The following is a 23994-nucleotide window of genomic DNA, read 5'->3' as shown; positions in this document are numbered from 1 at the left end:
GATGTCAGGAATGTGGATAGCCTGCCAAGGAAAGCCACTTCGAATAAGCAGAGCCATCCAAGAGTGGCTATATGAACTGTAGCCTTGGAAGACCATAGAGTTGGGGCTGCGTTAGCTCTTTGGAGCTCTCAGCATGCCACCATGTGCCCTGGATATCAGATTTGAAGCTATAGGATTTAATGTATACTGGGCAAGCACTCAACCATTGAGCTATGTCCTTAGCTCCTACTTTCATTTGAGTACTTCTGTGATATGTTTTTCCTCATGTGTTTACTTTTCATCCATATATGTTTATATTGAAAGTGAACTTCTTGTAGTGAATATATAGTTGTATTTTATTTTCTAACTACATTTGCTGTCTGATATTTCTTACATCCTGCCATGTCTGTTCTAGTGCATCCTTTGCCACTTGAAATTGTGTATGCCTTTGGTATGCCCTGTAGCATTTTCTTTGTAGCCTGGCATGTTATGCCAAGTAAGAGGAGCTGTAGGAAATCATTTTAGCTATGTGGTAAGGTGTAAGAGGCTGTTTTAGTCTGTACAGATTACAGTAATAAAATAACCTAGAGTGGGCAATTTATAAACAATATGAATTTATTGCTCACAGTTCTGGAATCTTCAGAGTCCAAGAGCCCCAGTAGATTGCATGTGTGGTGAGGGCCTTTTCTTTATAGATAGCCCTGTCTGTGTGCTGTTACACACCTGGCAGAAGTTGTGAAAAAGCTACCTTAGTCTTCTTATCAGGGTATTAACCTTGTTTACTGGTGCTGTACCTTCATGAATTAATCCGTTTCCAAAAGCCCCACCTCTGATTACTGCTACTGTGAGGATTAAGTTTCAACATATGAATTTTGGGAAGACACAAACATTTACACCATATTAAAGGGCTCTGTAGCCAGATGTGGTGGCACACGCCTGTAATCCCAGTGGTTCAGGAGGCTGAGGCAGGAGGATCACAAGTTCAAAGCCAGCTTCAACAACTTAGTGAGACCCTGTCTCTAAATCAATAAATAAGACAAAAAGGACTAGGGATGTTGCTCAGTGGTTAATCTCAGTGTCTTCTCCTTACTTTTATATTCAAGAAGATTTATTGATTTTTTTTTCTTTTTAGTCTCTTAAGTTCTTTACTTGGTTTAAGAATGGAAAGCTGTCTTTCAGATTTCCATTACTGAGAAAAAATTTCCTGAGGTCATCAACTTAAAAGGAGGAAAGGTTTATTTTGGCTTATAATTTAGGAGGTTGCAGTCCATGGTGAATTCACCTCATTACTTTCGGGCCTGTGGCAAATGGTAGTGGAAGCTAGCCTGGATGCTGGAACAGGCCAAGGTCCCAGTGTCCCCTACAAGTGTAGGACTCTGATAATCTAACTTCTACATATGAAGCCTCACCTCTTAATGATTCTACCACTCCTTCTTATAAATTTGAGCCTTTCACACATGGGTATTTGGGGTACATTGCAAACTAAAGCAACTTTCAGGCTCTTTACATATAGGGCTGGATGCTAGGATGGTATTTTTTTATAGTGTCATCTGAATGTCTATGCAGACAACCTAAAGAATTTAACCTTGTAGAAGTATGTATATGATAAATTATATTAGTAGTGTCCTTAATGTTGAATTTCCCTCTATTCATGGGATAAAATCAAATTCTTTCATTCTTTACACTTTTATTTCTCTGCTTTTATCAGCATATATTAGTTTCCTTGGATCCTTTTCCTGTTACTTTTCTTCTTCTTCAGTCTCTTACATTGTCTTCAAGCCATTTTCTTCACTCTGATGACTTCAAGCAACAGTTAAATTGTATTACTTTCTAAATTTTTAATATTCAGCTTGCTTCTCTCCTGGACTCTCCAGAATCATATGTTTGTAATTGCCTTTTGGACATTCCACATCTGGGACTTTAGGATTCCAGATATGATGTGTTCAGGTATGTGTTACTTTTGCCATTATGTTCTTATGTTTTCTAAATTCTCTTTATAGCACCAGTATCTAACTAGCAGCATGCATGCAGGAAGCCTAGAAATATAAGGTCTGTTTTAATCTTCTGCTCAGCAAGTTAGTACTATATTCTGTTCCTGTCTTTTCTTTTTTGTCTTTTTGGATTACTTATTCAGTGTTCCTACTTCTCTATTTTCTGGTGGTGGTTTTCATGTAGTCCCATCATGTCTCATTCTGATTTCTTCCCTTCGACTCTTCATTAACCCTTTCCAATTCTTTTTGTAAATTAAAAAAATTTTTTTGTAGATGTACAGAATGCCTTTATTTCATTTATTCATTTATTTATTTGTTTATTTTTATGTGGTGCTGAGGATCAAATGCAGTGCCTCACACATGTTAGGCAAGCACTCTGCCACTGAGCTACAGCCCTGGCCTCCAGTGTTTTTTTAGGGAATGACTACTGAAATATAGAACTTCTTAGTTAACTGACCTGATCTTCTATGATCTCACTGTTTTCACCCTGTGGTTTGGAAAGTGGCAGTGCTCAGCCTGAAGTGAATATAAACACACCTTTGGCATACAGGAAGGAAATATTGGGATGCCTCTCTACATGCTTTTAATTTGTAAGTAATTATAAACAATGTTGCTTAAAGTTGGAATCTTTTTAGTATTTAAGTGTAGAATCACCCACTCCATAATCTCTTCTTTCAGTGTTGTGTTTGTGTCGTCATGATCCAGATTCCTTCACCTGGATTCAGCCAGGTGTGTGGTGTTTGTGTGCTGGTGACTGGATTCCTGCTGTCATGAGAACACATGGTTGATACATGGCAGAGCTTAAATGTTTTTGGTTTTTCAGCGAGGGGCAGTCTTATAGTACAAAATAGAACTTTATTCTCCTTCCTCAATTCATCTACATGGAAGTTGTGTTTGGTTCATCAAAGAAATTATTGTGGGTATTTATTCTTGTGTTGTCTTCATACTAAATAATAAGTGTTTTGAACAAGCAAAATTATATTCACACTTTAATCCCTAGCAACAAGGTTGATTTTCAGATCCAGAAGGTAAGCTTGATAATAGCATTAGTAACTAATTAATAAAATGATGCATGACTTTAATCTTAACTACTTAGGAGGCTGTGGCTGAAGGATCATAAGTTCCAGCCAGCATGTACAACTTATCAAGACCCTATCTCAAAGTGAAATGAACAGGGCTGGGTTTGTATCTCAGTGGTAGAGTGCTTGCCTAATATGTATAATGCCATGAGTATAATTCCCGGTGGTAAAGATAAATAAGTATTTAATTAAAAGGGCAGGATAGTGTATGATTTTTCTTTTCCCTGCCATGTAGAGTACAAAGCAAGCTGCATTCTATGTAAAATTCACATAACCCCCACCCCACAGCACATCCTTTAGACTAGGACTGATGATTTGAGAAATATGCTGTTACAAGTACTAGTGTCATTTGAGGATGTGGCTGTGGACTTCACCTGGGAGGAGTGGCAGGACCTGGATGATACTCAGAGGACTCTGCACAGGGACCTGATGTTGGAGACCTACAGTTCCCTGATGTCACTGGGTGAGTGAAACTCTGCAGTTATTCTCAGAAGCAAGCCCTTTCTATAGTAAACACATGAACACTTGTAGGATTTAATGCTGTTTATATGGAAGATTCCAGTCTATGAAGAATTGATTGTGTTCCCATCTCTAAAAGGCTTACATAGGCTTCTTAGTTGCCTAGCCCCTGAAGTTGAGCTGTTGAAATTCTTCAAAGAACCTGCCTTAATAGTTTGGTAAAGTCCCAAGTTATTTGCCATTAACAGGACATTGCATCAGCAAACCTGAAGTGAACCTGGAGCAAGGAGCAGAGCCGTGGATGGGAGAACTCCCCAATGAGAGCATCAGTGAGTGCATATTGGGCTGGGAGGTCCTGAAGAGGAGAGCCAGGAGATGTTGGTCATGTTGTGCTGTCTTCACAAGCATTCCCCTAGGTCCCAGACATGAGAACAGCTATTCTATATACATAAGACATGTGAAATATAATCACTAAGGAGGACTCTCACATATATTCCTACCTTCAATTTTGCTGAATATTTTCTTACATTTACACCAAATCTAGTCTCTTAGACACTTCTTAGACATTTTTCTTTGATTTCTACTTTTTCTGATTCTCTGTTCTCTTATTCTTCATTCTCATGTACTTTTTTTTTTTTTTGCTGTCAGACATTTCTTCATAAATTTCTTTATGCTTCAAGCACATCCTAATGGAGCATATTTTTACTACCATTAATTTTATATTTGTACCTATGACAGCAATGATGGTGATTCTGTGCCTCTCATAGAATTTATTTATGATAATATTTAAATGAGAAGTTCCTGTGTATTGAGTAGGCAGTTAAGAACTGTGAAGAATATTTAACCAGAGTGAGACAGAGAGAAACAGGAAATGTTATAATTTAAAAAGGATGGTGAGAGAAGACAGCCTTAGGGTGATTTTTTTTGTTCATTGGTTGATTTGTTTTTATGGGGCTGGGCATAAAACCCAGGTCCTTGTGCATACTCGTCAAGCACTTTTCAACTAGGTTATATTTTTAGGGGAATTATTAATATTTACACTGGTATTGTTTCAGTTACTGGTTTTGAAATTTTACAGAAAAAAACATAGGTTGATATAAAAAAAAAAAGATCTAGATTTGCAAGCAGACCTCAGTCTTGGAAATGTAAATTTGGAAATTGATAGTGTAAATGTGGTAAAGTTATCCTTAGAAATTCAACAAAGGATTTCATAAAGAAAATGAGAGAAGTCCAGAGTCACATATGTGAACCAGGATATCAGAAATTGTCAAAGTGAGGATCCAGAATATGAGCATGGAAAGGGGTGGTCTTGGACTTGGGGAAGAGTCAGGAAATTCTGGCCTGAAGCACAACAGAACCAAGGGTTTTACATTGAGCTGGCATTTTGGGGAGTAGAATTTGAATTTAGCATTTCCCTTTTCTCTTTGTGGCTATTATCCTAAAACAACATACACAATGAGAAATGTACAGAAGACTCCACTTTGCATAAAATTAGCAAAAGTGCTAACACTGCAGTGCATGAGATTATATTCCTCAAAAGCAGTGGATTATCAACCAATTGCTGCATGTCCCAGGAATAGTGGGGAAAATGCCAGGGCTGTTAATCTCAGAAAGAGCCAGAAAAACACTTTCCAGATATTATGGGCACCAAAGGTGAGTGTTCAGGGTGGGGCTCTGAAGCTTCCTGTACTTGTTTTGGTTCTGAGAACTGGAGGAAGCCAGGTTAAATTAGAAATTGTCAGAAAGCTGTCCTTTTCTAGAGTGTAAAACAATTTTATATTTAGAAAACTCCCATATACTTATAGTCTTTCCCCAGGGAAAAATGAAAACTAAATGAACATAGATACAAAACACTTTCCATTACCCATGTTCCTTCTCTAGGGGACAGTCATTTGACCTGATTCACCCTACAAGGAGCTGGTCACGGAAATTCTTGCCACCTTCAAAACAGAATAATGAGAAGAATGTCAGTGGGAGATAATTGTTTTAAAAAAAAAAAGTGGAGATAAAGAACAGGGAAAACTAATGGCAGGGTATAAGCACTCAATGAAGAATTATTGCAAGAAGTAGCTGAATATTTTAACCAAATGTCTGTCTCTTCATGAAATAAACATAGAAAAACAGTTGTGCACTAGAAAAACTACCAGTGCAATTTATTAAATGAACTCAGTAGGAAGAGAATGCAAAACCAATACTTGTTATGTATTTTATAAAATTTTACGCCCATAGGATATGCTCGTACATATACATGAGCATTCCATAGAAATATTTAAGCCAGGTGTGATGACACTTGTCTTTAGTAACTCCAGCCTCTTGAGAATCTGAGGCTGGATGATCACAAGATTGAGACCAGCCTGGGAACTTGGTGGGACCCTCTCAAAAACATGAAGGGCTATAGATGTGGCCCAGTAGAAGAGTGCTTGCCTACTATGCATGAAGCCTTGGGTTCAATCCCAGCTGTCCCATGAAAAGAAGAAATGTTCAGATGTAGTTCATAGGTGTGTTCTTTTTTTTTTTTTCTCTCATTTTAGATGTGAAGAAAATGGATGATTTAATTGAGACTAACCAGGGAAGTCAAGATAGCCATTTCTGGCAAGATGTAATGAACACCAACAACATGTTAACAGAGAAAAGAGATGGATTAGAAAACACTTTTTCTTTGATCCCAAATTGTATTTCAGATTTGATTATAAATAATGGAAAGTACTCACAAATGACGCCTGAAGAGTTTAATATATGTCAGAACTCTCATCTCTCTTTTGAGCCTGAGGAGATGCATCCTGGAGAGAAATCTGGTGATGACTATAACATAACTGAGACATTCCTCAGGTGTCCTGAACATTTTGATCAGCATCAAGAGTGTACTCTCAAACAAAATCAACAAATACAAACAGAGATGACATCCTGTGACTATCTTGAATGTGAGAAAAACATCATTAGCAAATTAGATTTTCCAGTACATCTGGGGACACATACAGAGCAAAGACCCTACTCATGTAACCAGTGTGAGAAATCCTTCAGCTATGGGTCAGACCTTACAGTCCATTGGAAAACTTACACAGGTGAGAATCCTTACAAATGTACTGAATATGTTCAATCATTTTACCAAAAATCCGACCTCAGAGACCCTCAGAGAATTCACACAGGGGAGAAACTTTATGAATGTACTCAGTATGGAACAACTTACAGCCGGGAGTCAAACCTCACACTAAATGAGGCTGTCGACACTGTGGTGAAACTCTATGAATGTAATCAATGTGGAAAAACTTTTCGCCAGAAATCACACCTCACTCGACATGAGAAAATCCACACTGGGGAGAAACCCCATGAATGTAATCAATGTGGAAAAACCTTTGGCCAGAAGTCCAACCTCAGGAATCATCAGAGAACTCACACAGGGGAGAGACCCTATGAATGTAAGCAGTGTAGAAAAACCTTTTGCTGGAAGTCACAATTGACATATCATGAGGCTGTCCACACTGGGGAGAAACACTATCAGTGTAAGCAGTGTGGGAAAACCTTTTATCAGAAGTCAGGTCTCAGGAAACATCGAAGAATTCACACTGGGGTACCACCCTATGAATGTAATGAATGTGGAAAAACCTTTGGCCAGAAGTTCAATCTCAGGAAGCATCAAAGACTTCATATAGGGGAGAGGCCCTACAAATGTAATCAGTGTGGAAAAACCTTTTTTTGGAAGTCACAACTGAGTCAACATGAGGCTGTCCATGCTAGAGAGAAACACTATGAGTGTAAGCAGTGTGGAACAACCTTTTATCAGAAGTCAGATTTCAGGAAACATGAAAGAATTCACATTGGGGAACCACCCTATGAATGTAACGAATGTGGAAAAACCTTTGGCCAGAAGTTCAGTCTCAGGAAGCATCAAAGACTTCATACAGGGGAGAGGCCCTACAAATGTAATCAGTGTGGAAAAACCTTTTGTTGGAAATCACAACTGAATCAACATGAGGTTGTCCACACTGGAGAGAAACACTATGAGTTTAAGCAGTGTGGAAAAACCTTTTCCCGAAAGTCCAGTCTCAGAAAACATCAGAAAACTCACACAAGTGAGAAATCCTATGAATGTAATGAATGTGAGAAAACTTTTACCAGAAGTCCTACCTCAGGAAACATCAAAGAATTCACACAGGGGAGAAACCTTATGGATGTAATCAATGTGGAAATCCCTTTTCCCAGAAGTCAGACCTCAGGAAGCATCAAATAATTCACACTGGGGAAGAACCCTATGAATGTAATGAATGTGGAAAAGCCTTTGCCCAGAAGTCAGACCTCAGGATACATTAGAGAATTCACACAGGAGAGAAACCCTATGAATGTAATCAATGTGGGAAAACCTTGGCAGGAAGTCACAGCTGACTGGGAAGAAACCCTATTAATGTAAGCAATGTGAGAAGACCTTTTGCTGAAAGTGTAAGCAATGTGGAAAAACCTTTAGCCAAAAGAAAACATCAGAGAACTCAGAAGTTAGGAACCCTTTGAATGTAGTGAATGTTGAGAATCTTTTACTAGAACTACAACCTCAGGAAGCATCTGACAGCTCTCACAGGGAGAGAAACCCTATGAATGTAATGAATGTGGAAAATCCTTTGCCAGAAGTGAGGGCTCAGAATGCATCAGGTATTCTTACTGGAGAAACCAAATGAATGTAAAGATTATAGGAGAATGGGCTGGGGTTGTGGCTCAGTGGTAGAGCACTTGCCTAGCATGCGTGAGGTACTGGGTTCGATCTTCAGCACCATGTAAAAATAAATAAAAAAAGGTAAAAAACAAAATTATAGAAGGCTGGCATGGTGGCGCAAGCCTGTAATCCCAGCGATTTGGAAGGCTGAGGCAGGAAGATTGCAAGTTCAAAGCCAGCCACAGCAACTTAGCAAGGCTCTGAGCAACTTAGTGAGGCACTGTCTCTAAATAAAATATTTTTTAAAAAATGGGGCTGGAGATGTGGCTCAGTGGTTGAGCATCCCAGAGTTCAATCCCCAGTACAAAAAAAAAAAAAAAAAAGAAGTTTCTACTGTGTCATCCTTCACTAAATATGAGATAATCCACACAGGGCAGAAACAACTATCAACATATTCAGTGTTGAAGACCTGTTATCAGAGGTTAGTCCTCAGGAAGCATCAAAGAATTCACAGTGAGAAGAAGAGTATGAATATAAACAGTGTGGAAAATTTTTTTACCAGAAGCAGACCTCAGTAGGCATCAATGAACTCACAAAGTAGAAAAAATCTTATATAGCATAAACATACTACTCGTCCCCCAAAACTATTTTATTTTCTCTGGGACACAGCCTGCGTTTCTCAGGTTTTCATATGGTCACTATCATCAGTTAACTTAGCTCTGTCTGGGGAATATGGAAAAAAGGAACATTACTTTAAAACCTGCCAACATAAGAACAACCATTCAGTTATCTTAGATTTTTCTTTTAAAAAAATTATTTTTTTAAATGTTGATGTTAAGAGACATCCAAACTCCACTGTAGTCCTCATTCCAACTTTTAAAGGCATTGGCTGGCAACAAAATCTCAAATAGAACTTAGAGTACTTACAGAACAGGCCACAATTCCAGCTGCTTTGCCTGGTTCTGAGGCTACAATTGATACCATCACTTCCTATTAAAGACGTTGCAATTTTTTTTTAACATTTTTTATTTTTTGGAAGTGGTTGGAAACAATACCTTTTTTTTTTTTTTTATGTGATGCTGAGGATTGAACCCAGGGCCTCACATGTGCTAAACGAGTGCTCTACCGCTGAGCCACAATCCCAGCCCCAACAATTTTTAACTTTTAATTGATGTCATACTTTTTAGCATTCTCATTTTTCCCACTTCAGGAACATGCTAATGATGTTTAAATAGGCATCAGTGAACTCACAAAGTGGAAAAAATCCCAAGTACACTCTCTGAGGCATTGAGGAATATATAAAGAGAAAAGATTAAAGAAATTGAAATGCTACATTACAAAATATTCACTTGTTTAGCAGTAAAAAGGAATGAAAAAATATGGGATGAATTGAAAACAATAATGGCAGACAGATCCAACAGTATCTAGAATAACTCTGTAAATGGATTAAGGAATATATAAAAAAGCAGAGTTAATTAGAAAACAAAATACAACTGTATATGAGTAACTCAAAGTTACAAACAAAAGCAAACAGTTGAAAATGAAGCTATGTACACAGAAACCACAAAAAATTACTAAAATAGCTTTCTTAGTACTAGAGATGGATTTTGAAATAGAGATCCAAGGACATTTTATATGGATAAAAATATCACTCAGTAACATAGAGGAAATACCAACATATATTTAGCAATTAGTTCTGTTCCTCTTCAAGGTGGTGTCTGGAGACACTGAGAATGGTCCAGCATTTGACATACTGTAGACATTTCTACAGTACAGCCTCTAAGTAGGCTGCCCCCAAACCCTGGAAACAGAGTTTGCCTTTACACCAAGGAGGTTGGGAAAGCACCAAAATCTGCATGTGTTGTATACCCAGGGATACTAATAGGGTGTTGTGTAGTAAAAACTAACATTCATAGGAGGTTGTCTAAAATGGGAAAAAAAAAAAAAAAAAAAAGCCAGCAAGGCCCATGGTTCCATCTGTGCTAAATGTCTTTGTGACAGGATTAAGCATATTTACCTTATTGAGGAGTAGAAAATTGTGAAAGTGTCAAAGGTTCAAGCATAGTCAGAAAGCTTAATGAAAAAATGAAACTTGAATCATAAAGTCTTGTTCTGTGGAAAAAATACATATATGTGCCCAATAATATATCACAGAACTATGTCAAATAAACAAATGGAAGAAATATAAAATTGAAGAATTCTGGTTAGAGCCTTCAGGACCTTATTCTCAATACAGGTTGGATGTGTGTGTGTGTGTGTGTGTGTGTGTGTGTGTGTGTGTGAATTAGAACTTGAGCCAAGGGGTGCTTAACCACTGAACCACATCCCCAGCCCTTTTTATTGTTTTAGAGACAGAGTGTCACTAATTTGCTGAGGCTGGGTTTGAACTTGCAGTCCTCCTGCCTTTCAAAAAGGGAGACATGAAGCCTAATTCCTGATGCAATTCAGCGAGTTGTGTGTCCACATGAAGCCCAATTTCAGATTATTAGTGGTGACTTCCACTGAAATTAAACCCATAACTTGGCTAAATGCTCTGAAATGAGTGATAGAATCTCTCCCAGAACACAGATCTGACAGTACTTGCCTCCATAATAAAATAAAAAATTTTATAAGTGTGCATCACGTGGGAGATCAGCATTATTCTTAAAGTCAAAAGGAGCTATCCCAGAATGGTTTTGAGAATTCTATATCTGTTCCCAATCATTGCTAGCAGTTCATGAACTGCATGTCCACTGTTAAAATTTATCATTGCACTAACTATGTATATAGCTGAATAACAACAACATATAAGTTCATATAAATCAAAAACAAAATCAGCAAGCTTATTTCCCTACTTCTCAGTATTATTCTACTGTGAAAATGAATATAATTTAGCAGAGAGTTTAGAAAATAGTATAAACTTAGTTATTTTTTCAATATTTACTAATCCTATAATGACAATCTTTGTCAAAATTATTTTTGCAAAGTGCTCACATAACATTTGTTATTCCTTTGGTCTAAGATTACCTATGGAGTCGGGGATATAGCTCTGTGGTTTTAAAGTACCTGCCTAGCATGCAAGAGGACCTGGGCTCTATCTCTAACATAAAAAGAAAAAAAAAATAAAATAAAAACCTGTTTGCTTAGTTTAGTGGCTTTCATGCCACTGTGTTTATCAAATGAAAAGTGTGGTTGTCTCCAGATGTTGGATTTTCTCTGTATATTAGTACATATGTCTTTATTAAGTCTTTTGAAAGAGTAACAATTTAACATGTGAGCTCAGAAATAGTACCAAGGAGTATATATGCCCATCAGTAGGTAAAACTATGTATAAAATGAACTACTCCTGTCAAAAAAGATATGGCCTTTTTGTAAAATAATTCAAAAATTGCACATAGTATACTATTTTAAAATGATTATAAATCTTTTTGTCCCACACTGAAAGCTTTTAAATCAAAGATGATGTTTTAGATATATATTTTATATTCAGCATCTTGTACAATTCATATGAATGCTCTAGATATTTTTATGGAATAAATGAATTAAATTTATAAGAAATAACAAGCTTTGTGGCACTGCATTCACTAATAAGGAGGGTCAGTGTGGTATAGATGAATTCTAGATAGGGCAGAGGGGTGGGAGGGAAAAGGAGGGGGCAGGGGATTAGCAAGGATGGTGGAATGTGATAGACATCATTATCCAAAGTGCATGTGTGAAGACATGAATTGGTGTCAACATATTTTATATACAACCAGAGATATGAAAAATTGTGCTGTATATGTGTAAAAAGAATTGTAATGCATTCCACTGTCATTTATTTTTTAAAAAATCAATAAAAAGATTGATCTAAGTTTTTATAAACATAATAGCTCTTGGATAAATGTAAGAGGGACTATTGGGTTTGGAAGGAGAACAGAGAAAAGGAAGAACATCTCAGGTGGGTGAGTTTCTTAGTGAGTCAGCAATAAGCAAGAGTAGAAAGGAATGAATTGAACAACATCAGCCATATAATTGACTGAATAAGAATGCTATTTGGAAGACAGTGAAGGGGGTAGTTGGCAATTGTGCAGTAATAAAGAGTAAAATGAGTGGGACTAAATTATTCCTATCCCTGAAATTCAGACAGAAGAATTAAAACATAATTGATAGCAGGAAAATACTATGTATGCCAAGGTTGCCTGCCGCAGTCTGGCTGGGCACAAAATCATGAGCCGCTCAAGCAGGAACAAACTTTATTTCCAAAACTCCCGCGAATGCCACGCACGTGGCCTTCTCCTGGGACACACCACACCAACAGGAAATCCCTCCTCTGGAATTCCCTCCTACCGCGCTTCCCCAACCAATGGGAGTCCCGCGAGAGCTCCAAAGTAGCAGGCAAGGAGGACAGCAGGGGTCTAATCTCCAATTGAATGCACATCTTAACATAATCCTTATCTCAATAGCTTGCTGGCATCACCTTTCAACCAAAAATTCCATGCATCATTCCTACTTGGCTATGGCTCTCAGCAGTTGACATTAATCTGTCCATCAGTCACACAGTCAATCACTTCAAGTTTGTTGTGTTCAGCACTGTGTATTTCCTGCAGATTTATCAGACTTCAATATAGAATATAGAGTTAGGGAAGAAACTAAAGACTTAAAATTTATTTTGGAAAAGATACACTGTTGAGTTCATATGGGATTCAGGATTCTGCAAAATTAACATAAGGGTAAAAGATGTATCTATGGGAAAATTCAAGGATGAAAAATAATATACAGCCTGTTTACAGATTGTCTAGCAGGCATAATGAGAGGAAAAAATGAAAGAGACTTTGACATGTGTGTACCACTATAGGAGAGCACCAGCCGAGACATACATCCTTCAGTGTAGGAACTGTGCTTGTCTTGATCTTTACTGAAATCTACATACCTGCACAGCCCTCACCATAACATAGTCACCTATAGTTATTTGTTCAGTGAATGAAAGAATTAACAAAAGGTTGGAGTACATATATTTTAGTCCGTTGGCTCTTGCTATATCCAAATACCAAACAGTAGATAATTTATAAAGTAAAATTTATTCAGCTCATGGCTGTGGAGACTGGGAGCTTTAAGGTCAAGGGCTGTATCTGTTGAAGCTGTTCTCACTTTGGGGAATTCTGTGTGGTCTCCTGGGCCAGTACAGGGAATCATATAGGCAAGAGAGACACAAACAAAAAACAACCCAACTGGCTTTTTAACAGATGTCCTTATCTTGAGATAGTCTATTAACCCATTAATTCATGAATGGATTAAACCATTCATGAGAACAAAGTCCTCTTGATCCAATTACCTCTTTAAGGTCCCACCTGTCCCCATCTTTTATTTTCTAACATTGGGGATTAAACTTCAACATGGGCTTTGGTGGGAACATTCAAGCCATAGCCATACCTATTATTTGCAATGTTCAGTATTCTATACTGAAATAGGAGTAATGCCTGTATGTATATATTTATCAATATAATTTATTTATTTATTTTTAAAAATATTTATTTATTTTATTTTTTGGCGAACACAACATCTTTGTTTGTATGTGGTGCTGAGGATCGAACCCGGGCCGCACGCATGCCAGGCCACATGCATGCCAGGTGAGCGCGCTACCGCTTGAGCCACATCCCCAGCTCTATCAATATAATTTAATTCTATCATCTATGTATCTGCTTTTTTTTTTTTATTACAGTGCTGGCAATTAAACCAAGACCTTGTGAATTCTATGCAAGTGCTCTACCACTGAGCTATACTCCCAGCACCTGTGTTCAAAATTTTCAAAATATTGATTAAAATCTATATATAACCCTAAGGCTATATGTGTAAGATGCATATGAAGCAAAAATAAATTTGTTTGAATTGAGTCCCAATTATATATCTCAGTATTCAGATATTCCAAAATCTGAAAATAATGGAAAATGTAAAATACTGTGCCGCAGTCTGGCTGGGCACGATTCAGGAGCCACTTGTCAAAAGAAACGAACTTTATTTTTAGAACCACACACGCCAAACAAAAAAGCTCCTCAGGAAAACCTTCAGAGCCCAACTGCCACAACCGGCTTCCCACAAGCCTCTCCCCCAACCCCAAGCCTCTCTACCTCCCACAATCCTCCTGCTCTTGAGGCCGATTGGCTGGGTCGCATGGGCAGAGCCAAAAAAGTCCCCCAATGAGCAGCTCCGTGGTCTGAAAGGGCAGGGAAACAGCCCAATGAGCATCACCAAAGAGGAGCCAATCAGCTAGATGTTGCTGGGGCCGCTGTGAGCCAATCATCAGCTGGCAGTCTGAAAGTTTGCTGGGGCCCCTTCGGCTGTGGCTCTCAACATCTCCCCCTCTCTGTTTAAACAACAAGCATGTGGCTTAGGGACCCTGCCTGCCTTAGGTTGGGTTGGTACCATTGCAATTGGATCTTACCCGTCACTGACTACCGGTCCAGTATACAGCAACACCTGTGGAGAGGTCTTTGTACCAGCGGGGGGGGGGGGGGTGAGGTTCTTTGCCTCACCTCTGTTGGCCCCCAAATTTTAGCTGAACGATCATGACAAGCAGAAGGGAGGAAGATACACCAAGCCAATTGACGGCTCCTTTTGGAAAAATTGTACCACCGATGACATCATCAGTAAAAATACCCCAACACTACCATAAGTCGCTGCACCAACAGATAGTTCACAATGCATACAGGTGAGTTCACAATGCATACAAGTGATACATAGTCCAGGCAAGTTCTGCAAGCAGTTCAGTGATGGCTCCTTTTGGAAAAATTGTACCACCGATGACACCATCAGCATAAATACCCCAACACTACCACAAGTCGCTGCACCAACAGATAGTTCACAATGCATACAAGTGAGTTCACAGTGCAAGAAAACAATTTTTTCTTTTTTTTAGAAAACAATTTTCTTAACAGTGTACCTTATCTTCAACAGAATTATTAAATATAATGAAAAAGAAAGGTGAAAGTAAACAAACAGATCTGTTAACCTCCTTTTTTGTTCATATTAAAACAATCCTCAACAGCTGTTTACCCAATTTAAATTAAACCATTTAAATCACGTGAAAAAAAATATTTGGATCCATTTTTTTCATGAGCTCTCATCATATATGATATATGGACATATGTACATTCAAACATATAACACAGAACACAAGTGTGCACACATAATATAATACATACAACACATAACATAATAGTAAAGGCCTTATAACTATACAGGTGAAATCTCCATTGCAATGTTTAAAAACTCTATAGTCAAAAAAATAGAACTGATCAGCAAAACATTAACCTAGATCTGTATGAGCTCAAAAAACAAAATAGAACTTCATGATATGGCAAAAGGGCAATAATAAAATAGATATTGAAAAAAGCATCCTGGTTCTGTCGCAGATGTAAGAATAGCCAAACTGGAGTTTTGGATATCAGTTGTTATGGATTTGAGCCAAATCATCTTCTTTTTGGTCTGTAGAAATCGCTTTAGTTAATCTTTCTGGAATCCAAATTGGTTGCTGTTCTCCCTGTGGAAACACACAAACAGACCCCCGACTCCAGACAATTACAGGGTCAGGACCTTTCCATTGTCCTGTTAGAATATCCTTCCAAAGTACTTTGGGCTTATGTACATTTTTTGGACACATATGCCTTTCCGCAGCACTAAGTCCTGATGAATCCAAATTTAAAAGGTTTAGAGTAAAAAGGGTTATTTTAAGTTTATCTTTGGGGAATATATACCCCTTCCCAATTCCTTCTTTTTGCTTTAATAACTACATTTTAATAGTTTGATGAGCTCTTTCAACTATGCCTTGTCCCTGTGGATTGTATGGGATTCCTGTTATATGAGTAATGCCAAATGTTGAGCAAAATTGTTTAAAAGAGGTAGAAGTATAACCAGGGGCATTATCTGTTTTTAACTGTTTTGGAACACCCACAGTGGCAAAATAACATCTTTAGTTTTTTCTCCGGCATGAAGGGAGCCCATCAAAAATCCAGAAGAAGTATCAACTGTAACATGCAAATATTTTAATTTTCCAAATTCTGGCAAGTGTGTGACGTCCATCTGCCAAATGTGGTTAGGTATCAATCCTCTAGGATTGACTCCAAGATTAACTTGTGGTAAAAAGGTCACACAATTTTGACATTGTTTTATTATTTGTCTAGCTTGTTCCTTAGTTATTTTAAAACGCTTTTGTAAAGTATTAGCATTGACATGGAACTTTTTATGAAAATTTATAGCTTCTTCTAGTGTAGAGAAAATATGTATGTCATGTGTAGTTTTATCTGCTAAATCATTGCCCAAACTAAGGGCTCCAGGCAATCCTGTATGTGCCCTGATATGTCCTATAAAGAATGGATCTTTTCTGTCCCAGATTAGACTTTGTATAGTGGAAAGCAAAGAGAAAACAGTAGAGGAAGGGGAAGTCCTACCAGCATCTTCAAGGGATACTATAGCATTAACTATATACTATCAGAAAATAAATTAAATACAGAATCTTTAAACATCACAAAAGCTTATAATACTGCATTAAGCTCTACCTTTTGAGCTGATTGTTTGGGTACTAAAAATGTAAAAGTTTGATCAGGTGTAACTATTGCTGCTGTACCATTATTTGACCCATCAGTGAATATATTTGGAGCATTCATGATAGGTGTTTTTCTTGTCATTTTTGGAAAAATTACAGGATGCAATGACCAAAAAGACAATAAAGGATTAGATGGTAAGTGGTTATCAAATGAAACATTAGATTTGCACATGATTATTGCCCAAGTATTTAACTCATTAGCTAACTCATCAATTTGATTCATAGTATATGGAGTAATAATTTTATTGGGAGAAATTCCAAACACTCCCTTTGCTGCTTTTATTCCTTTGAGTATTAATTGTCCTACAGCCTCAGGATACCTAGTAAGGATAGTGTTAGGAGAATAAGATAAATGTATCCATAATAATGGACCTTCTTGCCAAAATACTCCTGTAGGAATGTTTTTTGTTGGTAGTACAATAAATAATAAAGGCAAACTTATATCAATTCTATCCAAGTGCATATTTTCCATATATGTTTCAATGATTTTTAATGCCTTTCTTGCTTCAGGCGTTAACATTCGCGGTGAATTTGGATCTGATGGACCTTTTAGGATATCAAATAAAGGTCCCAACTCTCCTGTTGGTATACCTAGATAAGGCCTTATCCAATTTATGTCTCCTAATAACTTTTGAAAGTCATTAAGTGATTTGAGTTGATCTACTCGTATTTGAATTTTTGGTGGACGGACCATGGTTGAGGATAATAGAACTCCTAAATAATTAATTGGAAAATTTAATTGTACTTTATCTACTGCTATCTCTAGATTATAATTTTTTAATAAGTTTGTAAGTGTGGCATAACATTCTAGCAATGTGTTTTTAGCTTTGTGTGCTAATAATACATCATCCATACAGTGAAATATTTGTAGTTCAGGATTTTGATTTCTAAGTGGCTGGATTACTTTGTTAACATAAATTTGACACATAGTTGGGCTGTTAGCCATCCCTTGAGGGAGTACTTTCCATTCATATCTCTGATCAGGACCTTCATGATTCAGTGCAGGGATAGTAAATGCAAAACGTGGACTATCCTCAGGATGAATTGGAATTGAAAAAAAAATCTTTAATATCTATAACTAAAACATACCAGGTTTTTGGCAAAGCAGACAATTGAGGAATCCCCAATTGAGCAGGTCCCATAATAACCATTTCATTATTAATGGCTCTTAAATCTTGCAGTAATCTCCATTTACCAGATTTCTTTTTGATGACAAAAATGGGAGTATTATGGGGAGATACAGAAGGTTGTACATATCCTTCTGCTAATTGTTGTTTGACCAGGTCATGGGCTGCTTGTATCTTTTCTTTAGTCAGGGGCCACTGAGGAACCCATACTGGTCTTTCTGATTTCCAAGTAATTTTTATTGTCTCAGTGACCCTTTCTGAAAATCCAACCCATGTCTGTCTGTTCCTTGATCTATTTGTATTGGTGCTGCTATACCTTGTTCTTGTTTTTCTAATCTTTTTCCTTTCCTAAAACCTTGTCTAGTTATAATAGTGGGTGCATTTTGGTTGATGTTATTTGTTAATGTCAAACCTAATTGATCTAGGACATCTCGTCCCCATTAATTTACGGGAAGATGATCCAATACATATGGCTGTATAGTTCCTTCACATCCTTCAGGATCCTTCCAATCTAATACCATTGTACTTCTATGGGGATTAGTCACCACTCCTAGGCCTCGAAGTGTTTGAGTGGCTTGTTGTAATGGCCAATGTTTTGGCCATTCTTGACGAGAGATGATGCTAAGGTCTGCACCTGTATCCAGTAGTCCATTAAATTCATGTCCTTGAATATTTAGTTTTATCATGGGGCGAGAATCTAAATTTAAAGAAAGCATAGCTCAATCTACACCTGTGGAGCCTAATCCCTTGGAACCTCTTTCTACAGCACAACTGGAAAATTTATCATGTAGGCTGGGTATTATTAGTAACTGTGCTATTCTATCTCCTGGTGAAATTACTGATATACCCTTTGGAGAACTGGCTATAATTTTTATTTCACTTTCATAGTCGGGATCAATTACCCCAGGACTTATCATAAGTCCTTTTAGAGTAGAAGAGCTGCGTCCCAATAATAAGCCTACTGTTCCTTTGGGAAGAGGTCCTTTTACCCCGAGGGAATGATTTGAACTCCCATTTCTGGAGTTAGTACTGCTCTGGTGGAGGTGCAGATGTCCAACCCTGCGCTCCCTCTGGTTTGTCTGATGAGGGATCTGATGGACAATGTGTCCTGGGCACTACCCTGATGGGGTTGCTGGGTTCCTCCAGTGCTCCGTATATTTGTGGTTTTGGGCCCCGGAGCATTGGGCCCCCCTGTCCATTTTTTGGCAACAGAGCCCGATGCCTTTCTCCACGATATCATGGATAAACACCTGGTCCTTGTTCGTTTTTTGATAATGGAGTACCCTCTATGGTGGTTTGAGAACGGCATTCATTAGCCCAATGTCTCCCTCTACGGCATCGTGGGCAAATACCTGGTATTCTACTCCTTTGATACCTAGTTTTGTTAAACCCTCCTCCTATGGGGCAATTCCTTTTAAAATGTCCTGTTTGTTCACAATTGTAGCATGTTCTTGGCCTGGCATCTAAAGCCTGTTTTACTGCAGCTGCCACAATTTGCCCTTGTTCATTAATGTCTCTGGCATCTAAAGCCTGTTTTACTGCAGCTGCCACGACTTGCTCTTGTTCATTAATGTCTCTACATAATTTAATATATGTGTTTAAATCTTCATGTTTCCATGGTCTAATGATATCTCTGCACCAACGATTCGCTTGGTCATAATCCAGTTGTTTTATTAATGGCATTGCTTGTTCTGTATTCCCAAAAACTCTGGTAGCTGTTTGAATAAGCCTATCTACAAATTCAGTGTAAGATTCATTAGCTCCTTGTATTACCTTAGATAATTGACCTTGTAAACCTCCATGTCCTTGTAAAGTCTTCCATGCCTTAATTGCATCTACAGCAATTTGTGCGTATACACCAGGATCATATGCAATTTGTTGCTGCTGATCCTCATAAGGTCCCTTTCCTAACAACATATCTAGATTTCTCTGAGGATAACTAGCTGCTGCATTTCACCTAGCCGTCTCCTTGCAAAATTCCTCATTGGCAACCTTCCATAACAGGTATTGTCCTCCATTTAGCACAGCTTTGCACATATTAGCCCAATCTGCTGGCATCATGTTCAAGTTGTTAATGGATTCGACCAAGCTTACAGTGAAGGGTGCTTGAGGACCATAGGTTGTTACAGCCTCTTTTAGCTGCTTCACTATTTTGAAATTTAAAGCATAGTGAATTTGCTGCCCTCCTGCCTCAAATACAGGGCATGTTAATATTTGAGATCTTGTCTCAGGATCCCAACTATCAACTGTGGGGGTTGGGAGCCTCCCAGCATATGGAGGTGGCCTTGTTGGTTGGACACTTACGTCCTCTGGTGATAGAAAGGTGTTAGTAGCAGTCTCCTGTTGTAACTTTCCCCCTGATGGCTTTTTCTGCTTACACTTTCTTTCTCTGTGTGACTAGCTTGAGAGGCCTTCTCTTTTACTTGAATTTTTTCCTCTTTCTGACTAACTTGAGAGACCTTCTCTTTTACTTGAATCAATATGTCTTCTCCTTCCTCTACCTTTGTCTGAACCGAAGGCTTTGGACTAAGCAAACAAGATACCAACGTCCACAATGGCAATGTGCCAACTGGCAGAGTCCCTGGGCTTTTCTTTTCTATTCTTTTTAAATCTTCACCATGATGGTTCCATTGTGATATATTTAACAACTCCTCCTTAAAAAGCCATGGGCTACATTTTTGTATTGTATCAACGTATGCCCTGACTGTTCTTGATTTTACTGAGATGCCTCCTTCCTCTAACAATTTACTTAACACTCTTTCAGTTTGTTTTTTACTAATTTCTGATCCCATATTTCTACTATAATACAACCCAACAAGATAACGCCTAACAAAACTGAAACAGAGTGAAACAAAATTGGAACAACACAAAATCATTATAATAGCCTCCTGAAATGTCCATCCGTCCTTTCTCCCTATCTGTTCCTCAGATGTGAGCGGTTTTTCTTCCATCTTACACATCTCCAGGGACCGGCAACTTAAAACAAAAGTGAAACAAAATAACAAAAGAAGAATCTTAAAATGGCTACCCATCCTCTCGCCCTGCCCTCAGAGGCGAGCAGTTTACCTTCTCACTTACCCTCAGTTGTTCGTGCGGCCCACCAAATGCCGCAGTCTGGCTGTTGTTCAGGAGCCACTTGTCAAAAGAAACTAACTTTATTTTTAGAACCACACACGCCAAACAAAAAAGCTCCTCAGGAAAACCTTCAGAGCCCAACTGCCACCACCTGCTTCCCACAAGCCTCTCCCCCCACCCCAAGCCTCTCCACCTCCCACAATCCTTCTGCTCTTGAGGCCGATTGGCTGGGTTGCGTGGGCAGAGCCAAAAAAGTCCCCCAATGAGCAGCTCCGTGGTCTGAAAGGGCAGGGAAACAGCCCAATGAGCATCACCGCAGAGGAGCCAATCAGCTAGAAGTTGCTGGGGCTGCTGTGAGCCAATCATCAGCTGGCAGTCTGAAAGTTTGCTGGGGCCCCTTCGGCTGTGGCTCTCAACAATACTGCTCATCCTAAGGGTGTCAAATAAGTGATACTCAACATGTAATGAATATAACAGGCAGACAAGCAATAAGGGTACAGAAGACACAAACAGTCCAAATGGACCTGGGAAAAATGTTAGAAATATTTCACTCATCAACAGCCAAGTATACTTCTCAAGTGCACAGAAAATTTTCCTGGGTAAACTCTATGCTAAGCCCTTAAATCAGACTATATGTAACAGGATAGAAACAATATACAGTGTGACTCATCTCAATGGAGTAACTCTGGAAATTGATACAGATGTTTGGGAATTCTGGAAATGAACTCCAAAATTACCAATAGTTACAGCAAGCTAAGGAGACAGTAGAGAATACATTGAAGTGAATAAAAAAGGAAAACAATGTTCAAAATTAATAGATGTCAACAAAAGCAAGGAGTTTATAGACATTGAGTTGGAGAAGGAAGAAGAGGAGCAGGAAGGAAGAATATAGAGTATACTAGAGAAGAGCAAAGAGTAAAATGAGCAGAAGGAAGGAGACAAATGTTTACAGGAGCAAACAATGAAATAGATCATAGAAATGAGGAGAAAACTAAAAGGAAGCTTATAAAAGATAAAGAAAAGTGACAAATTTTAGCTTTAGTAACAGAAAAGACAAAAAAACCCAGCAGACTAACTTTTTCATTTTTGTACTGGCCTTTCAAAAATAGAAGAATGCTGAAATGGTGACTCAGAGAAGTCGATGTTGTAGCAGCTCCCAAAGAGTGAATTAAACCTGTTCTGCAGCAACAAACCTAGGGAATCATGGGGGAAAGCAGAGCAGCAATTCTGTGAGTTGAAATGAAATTCTGTGATAGCAAATGAAAAATACTGGTTTCTCGAGTAGAAATAAAATGAAGAAAGGCAAAGTTAATGGCACTGTCAGGCATACTGTTACCCAGTGGGGGGAGGGGAAGCACTACTCTAAAAAACTGAAAACTATTCTCCCACCAGGCTTTTCTTAAAACATTACTAACATATTCACAGAGCAGAGAACAAATTCAGAAAAGTTGAGCTGTGACCTGGACATGAGAAAGTCCTAGAACTCTGGCTGGAATGAAAACTGGGCACTTCTTTAGCAGAGCTGAATTGAGCCTCCCTAGTTGAGGAAGTTCAGTGGGGAAGCATCAACAGCTCAAAGGGACTCAAATTTCCTGAGTCAGCAGACTAGGAACTCTTGTAGTTTACCATTATTTTCAGAAATCGCTCTTGTTGTTTTTGCTCCTTTTTCTTTTTGTCCTATATTTGGTATACGTGCTTTTTGAATATCAAGGACCAAAGAGCCACTTGGCTCTACACTTCACTGGATTAGTGGGTGACCAAACTGAGAGCAAGTCTAAGGATGGGACAGAGACTGGGACTCGATCTAAGGAGAAACAAAGACCAGTTGATTAGTCTGCAAAGTGAATAACAAAGGGCATATATATTTGACAGTTTCATCTTTGGGATAAAGAGTGTGGCTGTTGGTTGGGGCAGCACAGATCATGGCCAGGTGGAATGTCCCATCTCCCCTATCCTCAGAAGAGCCTGGAATATAGAATGGTGTTCCACACACATTTCCTCAACACAAGGACAGGGATTCTTGGAGTGAGAGGTATAGTTTAATTCAGATCAGTCTACAGGTGGAGAAGTTGAAATTGGCCAGCTTCCATTTCACACATAAACTTTCACCCCAGACACAACAACAAAGCTATTTTGAGAGTGAAACTTGTCCTTCCCATCCCCAACTCCAGGCAAGGAGGGGTCTGGATTCAGCAGACACACTTACATGACAAGTTTAGGCAATTTGGGTCAGAGCCAAAAGATATTACGGGTATGATATTTGCATATTTGAGACTTCCTCACACTTGGTAATTTCAATAATTGAAACACCAGATGCAAAATCCATTTCATAAACTTCAGGAAGAACTAATCTGAACTTCTGTATGAAAATTATTGCATTAACAGATTGATATAAACATACTCATTTCCTCCAGTACACAGTCATCATTTCCCATTTCAGCCCCTCTTCCTCACCCACTTTATTCACCCCCATTTTAACCTGTTTTCCTTCCATTATTCACCCTTTTTCTTTCTTCTTTTTCTCTTCTTTCTTTTTATCCATCTTCAAATTCAGTTTGGTACACAGTTATTAATGTGTACATTTTCAGCTAGTTCTATGCTAATCCTCACCTATGTTCCTCCTAGATTAATAGTTATAGATATCATTAGTGATTACATTCACAGAGTATGTTGATATATGGTTTACTCTGTCCTTTCAAAGAAGCATTGAGGGTTGTTAAAAATTGGATCACATCTCACCAGATGTGTTGAAGATAAGATATACTTCCAGCACAGGAAAGGATCCCACAGGAAGAGGCATTCATCTCAACAGATGTTTAAATCTAGAACTTCTGAAACCATTAGGAAACAGGCCAACAAGACACTTCAAAAAATTTACAGCCTCCAATAACTGAACCCACAGATATTGAAGGGGATAAAGTTCCAGAGAAGGACTACAAAAAGTTCATTATTAAAATGATTAATGAAGTAAAAGAAGATTTAAGGAATGAAATAAGGGAGAAAATACAGGATGTGCAAGATCATTTCAATAAAGAGATATCAATATTAAAAAGAAAACTCCTGAAAATAAAAAAAGCAATAAATT

General features: G+C 38.2%; 2 pseudogenes; both read left to right on the top strand.

The window, feature by feature from the left end:
* Positions 1 to 3373: 3373 nt before the first annotated feature.
* Positions 3374 to 7816, top strand: LOC114095169 (zinc finger protein 717-like; annotated as a pseudogene).
* Positions 7817 to 9883: 2067 nt separating this feature from the next.
* LOC114095168 (large ribosomal subunit protein eL34-like) lies at positions 9884 to 10239 on the top strand (annotated as a pseudogene).
* The last annotated feature ends 13755 nt before the right edge of the window (positions 10240 to 23994 follow it).

This window comes from Marmota flaviventris, chromosome 1 (assembly GCF_047511675.1).
Source record: "Marmota flaviventris isolate mMarFla1 chromosome 1, mMarFla1.hap1, whole genome shotgun sequence".
Taxonomy (NCBI): Eukaryota; Metazoa; Chordata; class Mammalia; order Rodentia; family Sciuridae; genus Marmota; species Marmota flaviventris.
The sequence above is the reverse complement of the archived record's forward strand: the minus strand, read 5'-3'. Positions and strand labels throughout refer to the sequence as shown.